The sequence below is a fragment of the Etheostoma spectabile genome, unplaced genomic scaffold (genome assembly GCF_008692095.1).
Source record: "Etheostoma spectabile isolate EspeVRDwgs_2016 unplaced genomic scaffold, UIUC_Espe_1.0 scaffold00018484, whole genome shotgun sequence".
Taxonomy (NCBI): domain Eukaryota; kingdom Metazoa; phylum Chordata; class Actinopteri; order Perciformes; family Percidae; genus Etheostoma; species Etheostoma spectabile.
Genome location: NW_022604281.1, coordinates 67,074 through 85,714, shown reverse-complemented (window position 1 = coordinate 85,714; position 18,641 = coordinate 67,074). Strand labels below are relative to the sequence as shown.

Sequence of the window (18,641 nt, the reverse complement as noted above, 5' to 3'; positions counted from 1 at the left end):
AGAGGCATGCAGGTCTGGTCAGTTTATCAAACTGACGAGCTGGCCTCGCTAGTCGACCACAACCTGAAATTTAGAGGAAGCAACATGCAGTCACTGTCATTCACGTTAACCTGGATTGATTATTATATGAATACAATGGTGTCATGCTAGTCAACCAGAGTATTTCTACCTGATGTCCCTCTCCAAAATCACTTCAGAAGAGCAATGTTAGTCACAGCGCTTACTTGCTTTGGTGTTTGTAAAGCAATAAAGTTCAACAAAGAATATGAAGGTAAATATGGTGCAAATGTGAGAGCGCGTAGATGTGATGTGAGCACTTAGAGAATATGATTTGAGAGCTTGTAGAAAAAAATTCTGTACTTGTACTTTATTTCATTTTTTTTTCACTTCAGTCACTTTTCCACAAAGGCGAGTCTGCACCCTCGACTTTTGCAACACTTCTTACGATACATTTGGTGCAAAACTAAGTTGTACCTGTGGACTTAGTCTGTGGAGCTCTGAGCCAACAGGATGGGGGGGAGGGGGCAGCAGGGTTTTTATCCTCAGATGAGGGACAACTCTGTCCGGCTTATTTATGTAGCATGAAAGCTAGCATAAGCTTACTAGCATCTAGCCCGCTTCTAAATACTGTAAATACCTTTAATTATCTCAACACTTTTTAACAGTTAAACTGAAACACTGGAGCTCCAGGTGCTGCAGACGCAGACGGTCCGCCGTCAGTGGGGCTCGGCCAGCGGGGAAACATCGCTAGAAAGCTCCGCTGCCGACCTCAACGGGATCTGATCTCCAGCGAGACATGGAAAGCTCCAGACCCGATAGCAGCGGCGCAACCCCCATGAGCCCACCGCCAGTGTTGGTGGAATAGCAAGCTAGCGTTAGCAAACTAACCAACCAGCCCGCTTAAAAAAATAAAAATGTAATTTAAAAGGCACGCATTATACCCATTGATGGCGGTCCGTCCGTGGCTGCAAGACCTGGAGCTCACCGCCAGTGTTTCAGTTTGACTGTTTAAAGTGTTAGGATAATTAAAATGTATTTATTTATAAGCGGTGTTAGTTTGCTAACGCTAGCTTGCTAATCCACCAACACTAGTGGTGAGCGGGTCTGAAGCTATCCATGTCCGTCTGCAGCTGCAGGACCTGGAGCTCACCGCCAGTGTTTCAGTTTGACTGTTAAAAAGTGTTGAGAAAATTAAAAAGTATTTGTTTGGAAGCAAGCTGGCTGCTAGTTAGCTAACGCTAGCTTCCATGCTACATAAATAAGCCGGACAGAGTTGTCTCTCACAGAAAAAAACACAGGTAAAATTAAAAAACACTGCATAAGCTTTGCTACTGTGTTCATTTAAATATAGGTACACCTACATGTAGGGTGACGAGATTGCAATATAAGCCTGTATATTAATATTAGGACTATCCATATGTCAAGGGTGTATATTTTCATTAGGCGGTGCAGTACAGCCCGATCCAGCAGGGGAGAGTGGTGGAGAGAGAACTTGGTAGACTCCTTACTGACGTTTATATCTGTACTCACAATGCCCTTTTTTTTTTAAACACCAGCCAATCACAAGTGTTACATGTGAATAATCAATGTGTGAGTAATCAGGGACCTCACATAAAAGATAGTTGCAAGATCTACCAAATGTTTAACTTTACTACCCGTAAGCTGTTGGAACCTTGGTTGCCACAGGGTCCCAAATCTCCCCTCAAAATGTCAATCACAGACACTGAAGTGTGCTGGGCCCAAAACCCAGAGGTTGAGGGATTGAAACCATCCTCTTCTAATTCCTGTGCTTTGTATCAGCATCAAGTCTATTTCCAGTCTGTTGATGTTTAACAAAGCATCTGATGTTGCAAGTGTCTCCACCTGCTGAAGAGTAAACTTAATGGCATGTTGAGATTATGTCTTCCATAAAAAAAGAAACTACAGTGCTCATACCTTTTATTCCCGCTGTAACACCCATAAAAACTGGAGTGTAATACAGTAAATATACTACACTACAGGTAATAAATACTGTAAATGGAAACTGTAAAACATGAAAATTTAAAGTGCTTGTTATGCTGTCTAGCAGTCAGATTACCACAGGAGGTAATATCTGTTGCAGCTCTTTTAAAGACTCTACCATAATACCTGCTGGAGATGCCAGGTCCTCATACATGTAAAGCATGCGCTCTACCACTGAGCTACATCCCCTGAAGATTTTGGAATTCTTTTGACTTTTTTCTGAGATCGACTCAGACTAATCTTTATTAATCCTTTTGGGATGACTCTCGCAAGGAAATTGAAATATGTTGTTTATGGCTTTAAAACCTGTAAATGCAACTGCGGTGGCTGGAAATCAAACCTGGGCAAAATGATTGCACTGCTACGATATAAATCATAGTCAAAAAGTAACACACCTGTTGCCTTTCTGCTGGACAATACAACGCTCACTGCAAATCTTGTGACACAGACAGATAATAAATGGTGGAAAAAGTTGGCTTCCAGTACCTATGAAGTAACACAACACTGTTCATGAAGACACATCTGCAATTGGGGTTACTGTGATGTGTCATTGGTTTGCTAGCACTCTAAAAGAAAACCTTTCGTTGCCAGCAGGATTCGAACCTGCGCGGGAGACCCCAATGGATTTCTAGTCCATCGCCTTAACCACTCGGACACGACAACATGAAAAAAATGTTCATACCTTTTTGAACAAATGTTCATAAACTTTTCAATTGGTTAGCAGTATTTACCAGACACGGGCAAAGTGCAAATCGTGGTATCCTGCCTGTGTCTGTGGATCCTGGAGGCCGCTTGATTGATTGATATGCTCCCTTATTTGTACCATAAAAGAGATCTAATTTTTTATCAAATCGGGTTGGGCAAGTAACCTTTCTGGTTACTTCTTGACAAATAAAGCAAGTAACCACACAATGAAAACTACTGCGATGGCTGGGAATCGAACCCAGGTCAACTGCTTGGAAGGCAGCTATGCTCACCACTATACCACCATCGCTAGACAAGACAGTTGGTGTCCTTAAACGTTGTCTTTTTCTTTTTCCTTTTTATTATATTAAGGCATTAAGATCAATTTCCAAAAGTTAATTTTTTGGCAAAGATTGCAAAGCCAGAAATCTTGGTGAAGTCGTGGACTTAAATTTTAACAGCCACATTAAGACAATTACAAAGTCAGCCTATTATCACCTTAAGAAAATATCAAGGGTTAAAGGACGTATGTGTCAACAGGATTTGGAAAAAACTTTGCCATGCTTTCATCTTCAGTAACTTTTAAATCAAGGCTGAAAACTTTTCTTCTTGATGTTGCCTTTCTTTAAATGGTTATTCATTTCTTTAATGTTTAATTTTGTATACTGCCCTGTAACTTTTTAGTAGGCAGTGCACTACAATTTGCACTTTGCCCTTGTCTGGTAACTACTACTAACCAATTGAAAAAAAAAAGTTTCTGAACCTTTGTCCAAACAGGTATAGTACTGCTTTTCAGGTTGTCGTGGCCGAATGGTTAAGGTGAAGAACTAGAAATCTATTAGGGTCTCACCGCGTAGGTTGAAATCCTTCTGACAGCAAAAGGCATTCTTTAAGAGTGGTAGCAATCCAATGACACATCACAGGATATCAAATTGCAGATGTGCGTCCACGAACAATGTTGTGTTATTTCTAAGGTACTGGAAGCAACCTGTCTCCACTATTCATGTTCAGGGTAATTCCTGTCCACTTCCGGGAGAGGCCCTCTGTTGTGGTACAAATAAGGCGGCATATAAATCAATCAAGCTGCCTCCCTGAGGATTCACAGACACAGGCAGTACACTACGATTTGAACTTTGCCGGTGTCTGCTATTACTGATCCTGTGGACTATTGACTTGCTTCCTGCTTCTTACAGTGCAGATGCTTTGCTGCTTGCTCCTGCCTCTGTTTGCATATTTTTGCTGATAATCTTGCTTTTCCTGGACTATACATTTTTTGTAGACATAGTAGGCTATTGCCATATTTTTTAAATTTTTGTGTGTGAGTGTGGCCTACCAATAGCTCAAGGCTGTCCTACAGTGACTTTAGCTGAGACTTTTGTTGGGCTTCCTGTTTGGCCAAGCCTATTGCACTTAAAAAACAACGATGTTGTCCTTAAATACATTGAACTCCTAAATTCTTTATTCCCCATATCACGTCTCAGACATTAACTCCGAATGAAGACACTAGTCAGAAATGGGATTAGAACCCACGCCTCCACTGGAGACAGCGACCTGAATGCAGCACCTGGGACTGCTCGGCCATCCTGACTGATCCAGCAGAGCTTCAGTAGGACCTGTCTCAAAAATTATAATAGAGTAAATTAAACATGTCATGATAAAGTAGGCTCTCAATCATCCATGTCATAGTTAACAAGGGAAGGTTTCTCAACTGTCAGCCCAAATATATGGAGACATGGAAGAAAGTCAATGTGCTTGACAATGGCAATACATTGCACGGGATGTGAAGGCAATGTGCAATACAGGCCAAATCCTTTGGTGGGACTCAAGATCCACGCCAAGGGCAACTGGACTTGGTAAAAAGACATCAGCAGAAGTTTTGTCTCTCATCCAAGAAACTTCTTTACTTGTTTTTTTTACACAGAAAGGGTTGGACACAGAGCCCACTCCCCCACCCATATCTGACAATTGAAAGCTGTGGGGAAAGGGGGGTTCCAAAGCTAATAGACCATTCAACAAGCAATTCTGAGGCACTGTATATACTATATAGGGGCATAGGTTGCGTACTTCATTTAATACAGGACCATTAAACCAGATCTTTCTACAGACCTTCATTGGCTAGATAGCAATTCCCATACCGGGAGTTGAACCCGGGCCACCTGGGTGAAAACCAGGAATCCTAACCACTAGACCATATGGGACTGACCACATATTAATACCAGGGATTTTATGAATCAATTCATAGTCTGGCTGGAAACAGGGCTTCTCTTGAACCTGAATGAAAAAGATTCTTAAGTAAGTTTTATATTGAAGCTTTTGAGTGTTCTTTAGGTTTTTATCTGCTTTAACTATTACCGGACAGCGGGGGCACGGAGCAGAGCAGAGCGGCCGTTAGGGAGGAATCCTCCTCCGTGTTCAGCTCCATTTTGAACTGGCAGTAAAAAACTTTATGATGAATAGAAATGTTGACAGGTTGATTTCTGTTAATAACAAACACAACTATAGTCAATAGAAAAAGAAAATATATATATGAAAAGCCGTCTTGGTTCATCTTTCCACTGTTCCTACAATCACCACTCTGGTCTGGTTGGAAACTAAAGGATCTAAACTAAAAGGATGTTCCTTGTTAACTAAAAGGTCTATCTCTGTAGGGATCCATCCCATAATGTTGTCACACACTTAGAATAATGATCTGAGTCTGTCAGCAGCAACAACACAACCTTTAGTGGACGCTGACTTTACCTTTAAATTAGGAGTTTAAACAGAGACACAACAGGAAGAATAAATCCATCAAATCAAGTCCCCAATAATCAGCATGTGGCCTTGTTTTATTTCAGGTAGTCAGCATGGAGCTGTTCCACATTCCCAGACATTTAAAACAAGTCAATCATTGGCGTTATTCTACAAGTCAGATGAATAAATCAGCTGTTTGCTATTTGAGCTGCTCTGTTTCCTGCTGCTCCGTCATTCTTTAGTGTCCTCTGGAAACAGGTTGCTGTCCTTTATGTCTCTTTTGGATGACATCATCAGTGTCTTTGCTTTAGTCTGAAGAAACTCCAACAGATTTAAAATCACATGCAGTCACAGAAAATACAAACAGGGATAGAAAATGTCAGACAAAGAATATGAAATGAAAAGTCCCCAAAGTAAGAAAATATAATGTTAATCTACCAAACAACAATAACTGGAGAGCATCTAATTAAACATGGACGACTTCCAGTATGTCGGTAATGATTGGACCATAACTCTTAATATTCTAAAACTACAACCTATTGTTCTACAACTGCAACTTAACATTCCAGAACTGCACCTTACCATTCTAGAACTACAATGTAACCTTTTAGGACTATGAGCAACCTTTTGGGAACGCAATTTATAAAAATTCTAAAACTTCAACCTATTGTTCTTGAAATGCAACTCAAATTTCTAGAATGAAAGCTTAACTTTCTAGAACTGCATCTTAACATTCTAGAACTACAGCTTAACATTCTAGAACTGCAGCTTAACATTCTAGAATTTGAAGCTAAAATTGTAGAATTCAGCTTAACATTCTTGAACTTCAATCTAACATTCTAGAACTGCCAAGTAACATTCTAGAACTGTAACATTTCAGAAGTTTTAAGTAAAATTTTGGGACTGCAACTTAAATCTTGAGAAGAGCCTGGCTAGCTCAGTCGGTAGAGCATGAGACTCTTAATCTCAGGGTCGTGTGTTAGAGTCCCACGTTGGGCGGAGGTGTTTTAGAGAGTGGGAATCCCTGAGTTCTGCACAGTATCAGGTGGCTGTATTGCAGTGGATATGCTGTCATTTGCAAGATTAGCAGTTCCATCCTTGTTTAAAAATTCCTGAAATTTACCAGACTGAAATGTGCCTGCATTCTACAATCATGGTCTGTGCTGACCTCATGTTCCTCAGATCAAACTAAAGTCTGGTGACAATGCATGTTCAAATTCTAAAACTTCAACCTGTTGTTCTAGAACTGCAACTCAACATTCTAGAACTACAATGTAAGATTTTAGAACTGTAATTAACAGTTTAGGACCGCAACTCATAAAATTCTACAACTTCAACCTATTGTTCCAGAACTGCAACTTAACATTCCAGAATTGCAGGTTAACATTCTTGAAGTTTGACCTAACATTATAGATCGACAGATTAACATTCTAGAAATCAAACCTAACATTCTAGAACTACAAATAACATTGTAGAACTGTAAGTAACATTTTAGGACCATAACTCTTAATATTCTAAAACTACAACCTATTGTTCTACAACTGCATCTTTTCTAGAATGAAAGCTTGACTTTCTAGAACTGCATCTTTACATTCTAGAACTTCAACCTAAGATTCTAGAACTGCCAAGTAACATTCTAGAACTGTAACATTTCAGAAGTTTAATAATAATAATAATACATTTTATTTAAAGACGCCTTTCTTGGCACTCAAGGACGCCGCACAGGGAATTCATAAATTAAGAACAGCAAAACAAATACTATACAACAGCAAAACAAATACTATACAACAGAAAAACAAATACTATACAACAGCAAACAAATACTATACAGCAAAACAAAACCAATACTATACAACAGCAAAACAAATACTATACAGCAAAACCAAAACCAAAACTATACAACAGCAAAAGAAATACTATACAACAGAAAAAACAAATACTATACAACAGAAAAACAAATACTATACAGCAAAACAAATACTATACAACAGAAAAGGCGGAGCAACAGACATTTAGGTGAAATAGGCAGTTATAAACAGATGTGTTTTTAGTTGTGATTTGAAATGGGGGAATGAATCAATGTTTCTGAGTTGGGGGGGTAGTGAGTTCCAGAGACGGGGAGCAGAGCGGCTAAATGCTCTGCCCCCATGGTGGTGAGACGGGCGGGGGGGACAGACAGGTTTATGGAGGAAGAGGATCTGAGGGAGCGGAAGGGAGTGGGACGCTGGAGGAGATCAGACAAATATGGGGGGGCGAGGTTGTGGATGGCCTTGAATGCTAATAGAAGGATTTTGAATTTGATACGGAACTGGACCGGGAGCCAGTGGAGCTGTTGGAGGACAGGAGTGATGTGGTGGATGGAGGGGGTTTGAGTTATGATGTGGGCAGCTGAATTCTGGACCAATTGAAGTTTGTGGAGGGATTTGTGAGCGAGACCGAAGAGGAGAGAGTTGCAAAAATCGAGACGGGAAGTGACGAGACTGTGGACAAGAATTGCAGCAGTGTGGGGGGTAAGGGAGGGGCGGAGGTGATTGATGTTACGTAGGTGGAAGTAGGCAGACAGGGTAATGTTATTGACATGGGGTTGAAAGGATAATGTGCTGTCAAGGATGACACCCAGACTCTTAACCTTGGGGGAGGGTGAGACGGAGCAGTTGTCAATTGTGAGAGAAAAACTGTCTGTTTTGGAAAGAGTGGCTTTGGTGCCAATGAGGAGAACCTCGGTTTTATTACTGTTTAATTTGAGGAAGTTTTGGGTGAGCCAGATTTTTATTTCAGAGATGCAATCCGTAAGGGAGGTGGGCGGGAGAGTGGACGAGGGTTTGGTGGAGAGGTAGAGCTGGGTGTCATCGGCGTAACAGTCGAAGTGAATGTTAAATTTGCGTTAGATATTGCCGAGGGGAAGCAGGTAAATGATGAAGAGTAGGGGCCCCAAAACAGAGCCCTGGGGCACACCTGAAGTGACGGAGGAGGGAATGGATTCACAGGACTTGAGTTGAATGAACTGTGTGCGACCAGAGAGGTAAGATGTGAACCAGTCTAACGGAGTGTGGGTGATGCCAATGGAAGATAGCCTATTGAGGAGGGTGGTGTGACAGATGGTGTCAAATGCTGCACTCAGGTCGAGGAGGATGAGGATGGTGAGGAGTCCAGAATCAGCTGCCATTAGGAGGTCGTTGGTGATTTTGATGAGTGGTGTTTCAGTGCTATGGAGGGGGCGGAAACCAGACTGGAACTGTTCATACAGGTTATTGTGGGATAGGTGAGAATGGAGTTGAGAGGTAACTGTTTTTTCAATAATTTTGGAGAGGAAGGGTAGATTGGAAATAGGACGGAAGTTGTTGAAGTTGGATGGGTCGGCACCAGGTTTTTTCAAAATAGGGGTGATGGCAGCAGTTTTGAAGGATGTAGGGACGGTTCCAGTGGTAAGGGAGGAGTGGATGATAGCAGAGATGAGGGGGACAAGTGAGTTTTAAGTGAAATTTTTGGACCGCCACTCAAAACTTGAGAAGTGCCTGGCTTTTCTGATATTTTTTAAACATATGTAAAATTACAAAAAAGATTCATAACAAATTAAACAAGTTTTCTTACAACAAAAGGTTTATTTCTACTGACAGTCTGCCGTTGCGCCACAGGGTCTTCTTATTAATGCATATACACATCAACTTTATTTTGGATTAATGCATATACATATCAACTTTCTTTTAAGCTGCAGTTCTGGAATGTTAAGTTGCAGTTCTAGAACAATAGGTTGAAGTTTTAGAATTTAAACATGCATTGTCACTTTAATTTGATCTGAGGAACAGGAGGTCAGCACAGGCCAAGATCGTAGAACGCAGGCACATTTTAGTCTGGTAAATTACAGGGATTTTTACACTGGGATGGAACTGCTAATCCAACTGCTAAAGCGATTGACAGACGATCGACCCCAATACAGCCACATTATACGGTGCAGAAGTCAGGCATTCCCACTCTCTAAAACACCTCCGCCCAACGTGGGGCTCGAACCCACGACCCTGAGATTAAGAGTCTCATGCTCTACCGACTGAGCTAGCCAGGCACTTCACAAGTTTTGAGTTGCGGTCTAAAAGTTTCAGTTAAAACTTCTGAAATGTTACAGTTCTAGAATGTTACTTGGCAGTTCTAGAATGTTAAGATGCAGTTCTAGAAAGTTAAGCTTTCATTCCAGAAATTTGAGCTGCAATTTGGTAAGTTTGTTGTTTGTTCGTGAGTAGTACTCAAGGGGGTGCTGTGGCTTAGTTGGTTAAACTGCCTCTTTGGTAAACAGGTGATCATGGGTTCAAATCCCAGCAACACATTGTTGTTGCAGCGATTACCTCTGTTTGCATCCCATCATCATGTCTTTCCCATGCCACTCATTAAGCCCTGGTAGCAAATGAAAAAGGCATGTTGCATTTACACAGAAACACTACATTAATACAGGCTTAAGATGATACATTAAAACACATTAAATTCAGAACAATGCAAGGGTCATCTAGTTCATTCTTCTGGTTTTGTGGTTCTGTTTATAGAAACTACATCCTGTTACATCGCGTGATCATACATTAATTTGCAAAATCCTGTGGGTCCTTGACTTCAGTGGTCCGTCATGGCCTTTAACAAATCCGGACCTGGTGGGTGTTGATGGACTGCGGATCACGGAGCAGACACGAAGCGGAGTGGATCTGCAGCTGGTGGAAGTCACGGGTAAGGCCTCCTGTGTGGCGTGAGCGTGGCATTTTATTGGTCTTTGCATACCAGAAACTTTTCTGACGTGGCGATGTTGCTGATAATCTTGTCTGTACACATGGGACTGAAATGCTTAGGAATCCCCATCAGTCATTCAGAACTGCCCAAGGTACTTGTGAAATAGGCTCTTTTTTGTCTGATTGATGTTACCAACTGTAATGGAGTCTGTCGGGCCTCAGGGGTTCTCTGCTGTAAAAACAGAATATAACTGGGCAACTGGGCAAAATTAAATAATGCTTGTTAGGCACTATAGCAACACCAACAAAAATATATATACACTCTTTCTAGTGCTGATAACATAAATATTGACTGATAATTAAGGCACTGAATTTGGACCCAGGATCTCTTGTTTACAAGACAGGTGCTTTAACCACTAAGCTACAGTGCCTCCTACAGGTTTGTGTGTCATGCAAGATTACAATGAGTTAGTGACCAGGGTTCCAACCATCCATCCGTCTTTGTCAAGCAACTCCAGCAAGGGACCCCGAACTTCCCTTTTCTGAGCAACTGGGGGGTCCTTAGTGGACGTCAGAAGGCACTGTTGCGGCCGTAGCTGTTGCTCCACGATTCGTGCTGGGCCCTGAAGCGTCCTCCCCAGTCTGGTTCAAATGGTGACTGGTCCACCTGGTGGACCGAGCTTCACTGGCTCCACTTTAATGTTTGTGTTTCTTGTTGTTTCAACAAGTATAATATTACTGAAATGTAATTAGTAATGAGTTATATTACTGTGTTAAAGCAAAAAGGAATACATTACTTTATTTGCGTTACTTTTGTAACACGTTACTCCCAATACTGCAAGTCAGTATACTGTATGTTTAGCTTATTCAAGGTAAAAGAGAAATGAGAATTAACATTACACCTGCTAATGGAGATGCTGTTGCTTAGTTGGTTGAAGTGCCTGTCTAGTAAACTGGAAATCCTGGGTTCAAGTCCCAGCAGCACCTTGTTGTTGCAGAGATTACCACTGTTTGCATCCCATCATCATGTCCACCCAATCCCCCTGCTACCCATTAAACAGATCACTTTGCATTCAGTCTCGTAATCACCATAAAAATTAGGTATCACTGAAATTTGAACTTGTGTTGCTGCAGTCAGAGTATACAGTGCTTATCCTGAATGGGCCAGTATAGTATATCGATCATTTTGTTGATAGCGCAGCAGGCTCGCTACGAATGACTCTTGACTCTGTTGCCCCTCTAAAAAAGAAGATAATAAAACAAAGACGGTTAGCTCCATGGTATAACACTGAAACTCGCAAATTAAAGCAAATATCGCGGAAACTTTGAAGAGTTGGCGTTCCACCAAACTGGAAAATTCTCGTTTAATCTGGCAAGATAGTCTTAAAACGTATAGGAAGGCCCTCCGTAATGCCAGAGCAGCGTACTACTCGTCATTAATAGAGGAAAATAGGAACAACCCCAGGTTTCTTTTCAGCACTGTAGCCAGGCTAACAGAAGGTCACAGCTCTACTGAGCCAAGTATTCCCATAGCTCTTAGTAGTAACGACTTTATGAGATTCTTCAATGATAAAATTATAACTATTAGAAGCAAAATTCACCAAGACCTGCCTTTAACTGGCACTGACTTATCTCTAAACTCAGGAACCTTAGAAACAGCTGTAAAACCAGATACATGTTTTGACTGCTTTGCTTAACTTGATCTTTATCAATTTATTTCAATTATTTCTTCATCTAAACCCTCAACCTGCCTCTTAGACCCCATCCCGACTAGGCTACTTAAAGAAGTTTTACCATTAGTCAACACTTCGCTACTGGATATAACCAATTTGTCTTTATTAACAGGCTATGTACCACAGCACTTTAAAGTTGCTGTAATTAAACCTCTTCTGAAAAAACCAAACCTTGATCGAGATGTTTTAGCCAACTATAGACCAATATCCAACCTTCCATTTCTCTCTAAGATTCTTGAGAAAGCAGTCGCCAAACAGCTGTGCGACTTTTTGCATAGCAACAGCTTATTTGAGGATTTTCAGTCAGGATTTAGAGTTCATCATAGCACAGAGACAGCACTTGTGAAAATTACTAATGACCTCCTAATTGCATCAGACAAAGGACTTATCTCTGTACTTGTGTTATTGGATCTTAGCGCTGCATTTGATACCATTGACCATTATATCTTATTACAGAGATTGGAACATTTAATTGGCATTAAAGGGACTGCTCTAAGCTGGTTTAAGTCTTATTTATCAGATCGATCTCAGTTTGTTCATGAATCCTCTGTGCACGCCAAGGTTAGTCATGGAGTCCCACAAGGATCTGTGCTCGGTCCAATCCTGTTCACTTATATATGCTTTCTTTAGGCAGTATTATTAGGAAACACTCCATAATCTTTCATTGTTATGCAGATGATACTCAGTTATATCTATCAATCAAGCCTGATGAAACTAATCAGTTAGCTAAACTTCAAACGTGCCTTCAGGATATTAAAACCTGGATGACTTGTAATTTTCTAATGTTAAACTCAGATAAAACTGAAGTTATTGCTCTCGGACCCAAGCACCTCCGTGACGCATTATCCAAAGATATAGTTACTCTGGATGGCATCACCCTGGCCTCCAGCACCACTGTGAAGAATCTTGGAGTCATCTTTGATCAGGACATGTCCTTTAATTCCCACTTAAAGCAAATTTCAAGGATCGCCTTTTTTCACCTACGTAATATTGCAAAAATAAGGAATATCCTCTCTAAAAATGATGCAGAAAAACTAGTCCATGCATTTGTTACTTCTAGGTTGGATTACTGCAATTCTTTGTTATCAGGCTGCTCGGAAAAGTCCATAAGGACTCTTCAGCTGATCCAGAATGCTGCGGCACGTGTTCTGACCGGAACCAGGAAAAGAGATTACGTTTCTCCTGTTTTAGCTTCTCTGCATTAGCTTCCTGTAAAATTTAGAATAGAATTTAAAATCCTTCTTCTCACCTTCAAAGCTCTTCACGGTCAGGCTCCATCTTATCTTAAAGAGCTTATAGTACCTTACAACCCTGCGAGAGCACTACGCTCCCAGAATGCTACACTGCAGTGCCCTGCTACGTCCTGCTATGTCCTGCTGTGCCTTGTAATGCCGCACAGCGTCCTGCTATGCCATGAACCACAGTGGTATGAAAAAGTGTTTGCCCCCTTCCTCATTTCCTGTTCCTTTGCATGTTTGTCACACTTGCAGAATTGTCCTAATTCAGTTACATTAGAGGATTGTCGAGCATGAACGGCCTTTATAAGGTCATACCACAACATCTCAATAGCATTCAGGTCAGGACTTTGGCTAGGCCACTCCAAAGTCTTCATTTTGTTTTTCTTCAGCCATTCGGTGGTGGACTTGCTGGTGTGTTTAGGATCATTGTCCTGCTGCAGAACCCAAGTTTGTTTCAGCTTGACTACACGAACAGGTGGTCGGACATTCTCCTTCAGGATCTCTTGGTAGACAGCAGAATTCATAGTTCCTTTTATCACGGCAAGTCTTCCAGGTCCTGAAGCAGCAAAACAGCCCCAGACCATCACACTACCACCACCATATTTTGCTTTTGGTATAATGTTCTTTGATGTTCTTTTTGCTCAGCAGTGGTTTTCTCCTTGGAACTCTGCCATGCAGGCCATTTTTGCCCAGTCTTTTCCAGATGGTGGAGGCATGAACGCTGACCTTAACTGAGGCAAGTGAGGCCTGCAGTTTTTTGGACAAAATTCAGGAACAACATTTCTCAATTGTTCCTGAATTTCTTTGGGTCTCGGCATGATGGGTAGCTTTTAAGGATCTTCTGGTGGACCTTACTGTGTCAAGCAGCTCCTATTTAAGTGATGCCTTGATTGTGAACAGGTGTGGCAATAATCAGGCCTGGGTGTGGCTAGAGAAATTGAACTCAGGTGTGGACAACCACAGTTATAGTATGTTTTAACAAGGGGGGCAATCACTTTTCACATAGGGCCATGATGGTTTGGATTTTTTTTCACCTTTAATAATAAACACCTTCATTTACAAATTGCATTTTGTGTTTACTTGTGTTGTCCTTGACTATTGTTTAAATTGGTTTGATGTTCCGAAACACTTAAGTGTGACAAACATGCAAAGGAACAGCAAATGAGGAAGGGGGCAAACACTTTTTCACACCACTGTACTACAAAGAACTGCTACAAACTACTAATTTTTTCTATTTTTCTTATTGCCACTCTTCATTCTAACCCCAACCGGCCCGTCAGACATAGTAGTAGACATGAATAGTGATGATGACATAATGAATGTGTATATGCATTTATTAAAAAGAAAGTTGATGTGTTTATGCATAAATCAAAAAGAAAGTTGGTGTCATAATGAATTGTGATGATGACATAATGAATAGTGATGATATAATAAAAAGAAAGTTGATGTGTTTATGCATTTATTAAAAAGAAAGTTGATGTCATAATGAATTGTGATGATGACATAATGAATACTGATGATGACATAATGAATGGTGATGATATAATAAAAAGAAAGTTTATTTGTTTATGCACTAATCTAAAAGGAAGTTGATGTCATAATTAATTTTGATGATGACAAAAGGAATGGTGATGATATAATAAAAAAAGTTGATGTGTGTATGAATTTATTAAAAAGAAAGTTGATGTGTTTATGCATTAATCAAAAAGAAATTTTATCTGTATATGCATTTATCTAAACAAAAGTTGATGTGTATATGCATAAATCTAAAAGAAAGTTGATGTGTATATGCATTTATTAAAAAGAAAGTTGATGTGTATATGCATTAATCAAAAAGAAAGTTGATGTGTATATGCATTTATTAAAAAGAAAGTTGATGTGTATATCCTCCTGAGAACGAGGAAAATAAGTTTTTTCCTAATCATATTTTTTTGTGATTCCATACCTGTTTAGGGTTAAAAAACATCCTACAATTTACACATTTTAATTTTAATTTTAATTTTTGTTTTACCCCCATCCTTTCAGCTAATAGCCGACTGCGCTGACTATTGCGCCACAGAGACGAAGCCTGTCTGGTGTTTAATGAGCGGGAGCTCGATCTTTAAGCCACAAGCATTTGCTTTATGGCTTTTTGAGGTTGAGCTGCACATGTATGCTTATCAGGCTATTTTCCTGTTACTCAGAAATTGGGGAAGCTGACTCATGCGGAAATGTAGAAGCTGGACGTGCATTGTATTGTTCTTACATCTCAAATGGATTCTGACTTTGAATTCAAATATTTGGCATCCAAGAAAATTTTTAAACTGATGATGCATCAGTTATTTTGCTGGTGAATTCTTGGTCACAGCAACAAGCTTGATCATTGACATACAGTTGCCCGCCACATATCACAAAACTGTTGGGTGGGGCCTTAAGTATTTGCTTGTATTACATAAAGCTTTCCAATAACATTAACAAGCATAACATTGATTATGGTGCCTGTGTTTGTCATGATGTGGAAGGTTGATAATTGCAGGTAGTGTGGCTGAGTGGTTTTAGGTGCTGGATTAAGGCTCCGGTCTCTCTGGAGGTGTGGGTTCAAATCCCACCACTGCCATTTGCATATATTACATAGCTGGAAGGCAACCAATGTGATGTCTTACAGCTGTGGCATTTGGCCTGAACTTGGTGAAGTAACTAGAATCATCCATCAATAACTTTGCTGAGATTGTTCCTTGTTAACCTGTGGTTCAACGATTGGTGAAACCTTCCTTTCCAGCACTTTGCACTAGAAAATCAACAAATAATTGTGATAATTAATCGTGATCTCCATATTGATCAAAGTAATTGTCATTATCATTTTGGTCATAATCATGCAGCTCAAAGAGATTTTATCAAACCAGGTGGGGCAAGTAACCTTTCTGCTGACTTCTTGTAAAAAAAGAAAGTACCACAACCCAAAAACAGACACTGCGATGGCTGGGAATCGAACCCAGGTCAACTGCTTGGAAGGCAGCTATGCTCACCACTATACCACCATCGCTGGACAATATAATGTTCACTTCAAATCTTGTAATAAATTTGGGCATTGAGATTGGCTCACATCTGGCTCGAAGGAACAGTCTTTTCCAGAGTTTCCCTTCAGGGATCAATAAAGAATTTCTGATGTAGAGATGGACAGACAACCCAAAAGTATAATACTTCTTGCCGAGACATAACAAGAAACAAAAAACTGACTATTGTAAGTAATGAATGGCTTCATGAATAGACAACCATCATCCCAGGTATGCCATTAACAGTCTATGAGTGGTCAATTAGAGTCCAATAACCTTCTTTGGGGCAACTCCTTTTTCTTCCAGATAGAGCTCATTCAGCAATAGACAGTACCAGTTAGTGCTGAATATCTATTCCAAAACTCCCATTCTTTATTTATTTAGCCAGCGGTGGACAACTGGTGAAATGTACTTGCTATGCATGTGTTAGTGTCTGATGATGAACTCACAACCAAACAACCCCAAAGAGAAGCACTTATGAACACAATGATCATCAGTGTCTTTATTTGAGGTGATCTGAATGTGATTACAATGACATCTTAAGTTACAGTCTTAACCAATAGAAACGTTTATGAACATTAGTGCAAACAGGTATAGAGCTACTTGTCACGTTGTCGTGGCCGAGTGGTTAAGGCGATGGACTAGAAATCCATTGGGGTCTCCCCGCGCAGGTTCAAATCCTGCCGACAACGAGCGCTGTTTTTTAAGAGTGGTAGCCAACCAATGACACATCACAGTATACCAAATCGCAGATGTGCATTCATAAACAATATTGTCTTATCTCATAGGTACTGGAAGCAACCAGTCTCCACCAAGGTATTTCTTATCAATCTGTCTTACAAGATTTGCAGTGAACGTTGTATTGTCCAGCAGAAAGGCAACAGGTGTGTTACTTTTCGACTATGATTTATACCGTAGCATTGCAAGCATTATGCCCAGGTTTGATTTCAAGCCACCGCATTTTTCAATTTCCTTGCGGGAGTCATCCCAAAAGGATTGATAAAGATAAGTCTAAGTCGATCTCAGAAAAAAGTCAAAAGAATTTTAAAATCTTCAGGGGATGTAGCTCAGTGGTAGAGCGCATGCTTTACATGTATGAGGACCTGGCATCTCCAGCAGGTATTATGGTAGAGTCTTTAAAAGAGCTGCAACAGATATTACCTCCTGTGATAATCTGACTGGTAGGGTTATAGAACGTAGTGGTAGACTAAGACCTCCTGTGACACAAACCAAGTAGTATGCTCTCTCTTTTATACCTCAGACTATCAGACAGCACAACAAGCACTTTAACAGTACATGTTTTACAGTTTCTATTTTACATGCTTGTACTGTTGTGTTTTTGTTTATTGTATTATACTCCAGTTTTTATGGGTGTTACGGCAGGTGTGAGCATTGTAGAGATTTCACTTCAGACACTTGCAGCAACAGATGCTTTGTTAAACATCAACAGACTGGAAATAGCCTTACTGATGATACGAAGCATAGGAATTAGCAGAGGATTGTTTCGATCCATCGACCTCTGGGTTATGGGCCCAGCACGCTTCCGCTGCGCCACTCTGCTCTGCAACTTCTCACCAGGCCTTGGAGAATCTGTGATTCACATTTTGACGGAAGGTGGCAACCAAGGTTACAACAGCTTACGGGTTGTAAAGTTAAACATTTGGTAGACCTTGCAACTATCTTTTATGTGAGCTACATTGATTATTCACATGTAAGACTTGTGATTGGCTGGCGTTTTAAAAATGTCATTGTGAGTACAAATATAAACATAAGTAAGTAGTCTACCAAGTTTCCTCTTATCATTTTAGTTTGGACACCCAGTGAGGCTTACCACGATGGTTTGGACTGGGTCGACTAGGGTTTTCAGCTGCTCTCGAGCAGACGGCTGTTTTCACTCTGGTTTCTCTTCATAACACACAAGTCTTTCGCCTTTAACTAAAGACTTCCTTGGAGGGGAACGTCGATGAGTTGAAACTATTTTTGGTGGGCTTTGCTGTTGGCCGAGCCTTTTGTACTTGTTTTTGCTTACCTTTGCTTTTACTCATCAGCTCTGTTTTAATCCCACCCAGAAAAGAGATTTTAGACCTGGAACAAGCCATCTTTTATTTCCTGTGGAGGTCCAAGTGGGAACGAGTGCAAAGAAGAGTGATGAAGAAGCCAAAGGAGAAAGGAGGGAAAGGAGAGCCGGACCTGTTATTGTTTTTAGGGAGCAGATTTACAGCTATACACATAACAGCAGCCACGACCCCATCCAGAAATCCTAAGACTGCAGCTATGGCACGGTTCTGGATGGGATCATACCTCAGAAGAGTGAAGACATTACCCTCTGATCTTAAAGTACCTGTTAGGGATGAGCGAGTACAGCATTATCTGTATCTGTATCTGTATCTGTACTCGGACTGGGCGGGGCCTAACCCGGGAGTGGACAGGATTTAACCCGGAAGTGGGTCGGGTTGTCTTGAAATGGGCGGGGCTTTAACCGGTATGTTATTTTAAGCATGCAATTGATATGGGTTG

At 40.7% G+C, this 18,641-nt stretch overlaps 6 non-coding genes across 6 annotated transcripts; 2 read left to right on the top strand and 4 right to left on the bottom strand.

Annotated features, from left to right (window-relative positions):
* Positions 1-2,923: 2,923 nt before the first annotated feature.
* On the bottom strand, positions 2,924-2,995 carry trnag-ucc (transfer RNA glycine (anticodon UCC)). Its single transcript has one exon. It is a non-coding gene; the product is annotated as a tRNA-Gly (tRNA).
* Positions 2,996-4,811: 1,816 nt separating this feature from the next.
* Positions 4,812-4,883, bottom strand: trnae-uuc (transfer RNA glutamic acid (anticodon UUC)). Its single transcript has one exon. It is a non-coding gene; the product is annotated as a tRNA-Glu (tRNA).
* A 4,519-nt stretch (positions 4,884-9,402) lies between these two features.
* Positions 9,403-9,475, bottom strand: trnak-cuu (transfer RNA lysine (anticodon CUU)). Its single transcript has one exon. It is a non-coding gene; the product is annotated as a tRNA-Lys (tRNA).
* Positions 9,476-16,042: 6,567 nt separating this feature from the next.
* Positions 16,043-16,114, bottom strand: trnag-ucc (transfer RNA glycine (anticodon UCC)). Its single transcript has one exon. It is a non-coding gene; the product is annotated as a tRNA-Gly (tRNA).
* A 620-nt stretch (positions 16,115-16,734) lies between these two features.
* trnas-aga (transfer RNA serine (anticodon AGA)) lies at positions 16,735-16,816 on the top strand. The gene has a single exon. It is a non-coding gene; the product is annotated as a tRNA-Ser (tRNA).
* Positions 16,817-18,015: 1,199 nt separating this feature from the next.
* Positions 18,016-18,131, top strand: LOC116680579 (U5 spliceosomal RNA). Its single transcript, XR_004329796.1, has one exon. It is a non-coding gene; the product is annotated as a U5 spliceosomal RNA (small nuclear RNA).
* The last annotated feature ends 510 nt before the right edge of the window (positions 18,132-18,641 follow it).